Here is a 2,500-nt window from a genome sequence, read left to right as displayed (position 1 = left end):
CTCATTAAATCAGTTATGGTTCATTTGATCGTACGTTTTACGTGGTTAACTGTGGAAATGCTAGAGCTAATACATGCGTGAAGCGCCGACCTCGCGGGAGGCGTGCTTTTATCAGACCAAAAACCGACCGGGCTTCGGCCCGCAACCTTTGGTGACTCTGGATAACTTTGCGGATCGCACGGTCTCGCACCGGCGACGGATCATTCAAGTGTCTGCCCTATCAACTTTCGTCGGTACGGTACTGGCCTACCGAGGTTCTTACGGGTAACGGAGAATCAGGGTTCGATTCCGGAGAGGGAGCCTGAGAAACGGCTACCACATCCAAGGAAGGCAGCAGGCGCGCAAATTACCCATTCCCGACGCGGGGAGGTAGTGACGAAAAATAACAATACAGGACTCTAAACGAGGCCCTGTAATTGGAATGAGTACACTTTAAAACCTTTAACGAGTATCCATTGGAGGGCAAGTCTGGTGCCAGCAGCCGCGGTAATTCCAGCTCCAAAAGTGTATATTTAAGTTGTTGCGGTTAAAAAGCTCGTAGTTGGATTTTGGGCGCAGGCGGCCGGTCCGTCGCAAGGCGTGTACTGGCCGTCCTGGCCTCACCTCCGGTTCTCCGCCGGTGCCCTTGACTGAGTGTCGGCGGCGGCCGGAACGTTTACTTTGAAAAAATTAGAGTGTTCAAAGCAGGCGATTCGCCTGAATAATGGTGCATGGAATAATGGAATAGGACCTCGGTTCTATTTTGTTGGTTTTCGGAGCGCGAGGTAATGATTAAGAGGGACAGACGGGGGCATTCGTACTGTGCCGTTAGAGGTGAAATTCTTGGATCGGCGCAAGACGAACGACTGCGAAAGCATTTGCCAAGAATGTTTTCTTTAATCAAGAGCGAAAGTCAGAGGTTCGAAGACGATCAGATACCGTCCTAGTTCTGACTATAAACGATGCCAACTAGCGATCGGGGGGCGTTAGTTTTACGACCTCTCCGGCAGCTTGCGGGAAACCAAAGTCTTTGGGTTCCGGGGGAAGTATGGTTGCAAAGCTGAAACTTAAAGGAATTGACGGAAGGGCACCACCAGGAGTGGAGCCTGCGGCTTAATTTGACTCAACACGGGAAATCTCACCCGGCCCGGACACAGTGAGGATTGACAGATTGAGAGCTCTTTCTTGATTCTGTGGGTGGTGGTGCATGGCCGTTCTTAGTTGGTGGAGCGATTTGTCTGGTTAATTCCGATAACGAACGAGACTCTGGCTTGCTAACTAGTTACGCGACCCAATCGGTCGGCGTCTAACTTCTTAGAGGGACTAGTGGCGTTTAGCCACACGAGATTGAGCAATAACAGGTCTGTGATGCCCTTAGATGTTCGGGGCCGCACGCGCGCTACACTGACCGGATCAGCATGTGCTCGCCTTGGCCGACAGGTCTGGGTAACCCGCTGAACCCCGGTCGTGCTAGGGATAGGGAATTGCAATTATTTCCCTTGAACGAGGAATTCCCAGTAAGCGCGAGTCATTAGCTCGCGTTGATTACGTCCCTGCCCTTTGTACACACCGCCCGTCGCTACTACCGATTGAATGGTTTAGTGAGGTCCTCCGATTGGACCTGGCGCGGCCGGCAACGGTCGAGCCGGCGTCCGAGAAGACGATCTAACTTGATCATTTAGAGGAAGTAAAAGTCGTAACAAGGTTTCCGTAGGTGAACCTGCGGAAGGATCATTAACGGTCTCGCAAACGCTTCGGCGAACGCGAAACTCGGACAAGCGAGAGAAAAAGTCTTTGCTACCCGGCGCCCGACCCGCGAGGAGCGGCGCGCCGGCCGGCGATTCGGTCACCCGGTAATGTTTGCGCGTCGAGTGCCGCGGTGCCGCGCGCTCCGGCTTCAAGCGTCGGCCTGGCCGACCGCTCGGCGCGGTCTATTTTGTCACCCTATAGTGCGAGGCACTGTGCGAGCGAAACAATCGTGGATGGCTCTTGGCGGTGGATCACTCGGCTCGTGAGTCGATGAAGGACGCAGCTAGCTGCGTGAATTAGTGTGAATTGCAGGACACATTGAGCATCGACGTTCTGAACGCAAATTGCGGCCTCGGGTCAATCCCGGGGCCGCGCCCGCCTCAGGGTCGCGTTGCAAACGTTCCGCGCGGGGATTTCTCCGCGCGGCTGCTGCGGCGTCGGACGCGCGAGCGCCCGTCCCGCTCAAGACAGCACGGCACGATGCGCGACGATCGCGACCAGAATCCCGCGCGGCGGCGGCGAGTCGACCTCGAAGAGGCCAACGGCTGGCGGCTCAAGGGCGGGAATCGAGGTGCGCGGCGGCGCGCGGCGCCGACGGCGAGCGCGGAACGGGAAGAATAGTCCCGGTCCTTACTTTCGGCCTGAGGTCGGACGAGGCTACCCGCTGAATTTAAGCATATTACTAAGCGGAGGAAAAGAAACTAACGAGGATTCCCTCAGTAACGGCGAGTGAAGCGGGATGTGCCCATCGCCGAATCCGCGCGCTTTTGGA

General features: G+C 55.8%; 2 non-coding genes and 1 pseudogene across 2 annotated transcripts in view; all 3 read left to right on the top strand.

The window, feature by feature from the left end:
- The window catches only part of LOC146143616 (small subunit ribosomal RNA), a 1,811-nt gene extending 95 nt beyond the window's left edge, over positions 1 to 1,716 (top strand). Inside the window, exon 1 of the ribosomal RNA XR_014500384.1 lies at positions 1 to 1,716. This exon is cut by the window's left edge and continues 95 nt beyond it. This is a non-coding gene — a ribosomal RNA (small subunit ribosomal RNA).
- Positions 1,717 to 1,963: 247 nt separating this feature from the next.
- LOC146143615 (5.8S ribosomal RNA) lies at positions 1,964 to 2,117 on the top strand. Its single transcript, XR_014501193.1, has one exon. It is a non-coding gene; the product is annotated as a 5.8S ribosomal RNA (ribosomal RNA).
- Positions 2,118 to 2,365: 248 nt separating this feature from the next.
- LOC146143614 (large subunit ribosomal RNA) overlaps positions 2,366 to 2,500 on the top strand; it is a 3,679-nt pseudogene continuing 3,544 nt past the window's right edge.

This window comes from Ascidiella aspersa, chromosome 5, assembly GCF_963924565.1.
Source record: "Ascidiella aspersa chromosome 5, kaAscAspe10.2, whole genome shotgun sequence".
NCBI classification, from domain to species: Eukaryota; Metazoa; Chordata; class Ascidiacea; order Phlebobranchia; family Ascidiidae; genus Ascidiella; species Ascidiella aspersa.
Note: the sequence above shows the minus strand (reverse complement) of the source record. Positions and strands in the feature narration are given on the sequence as shown.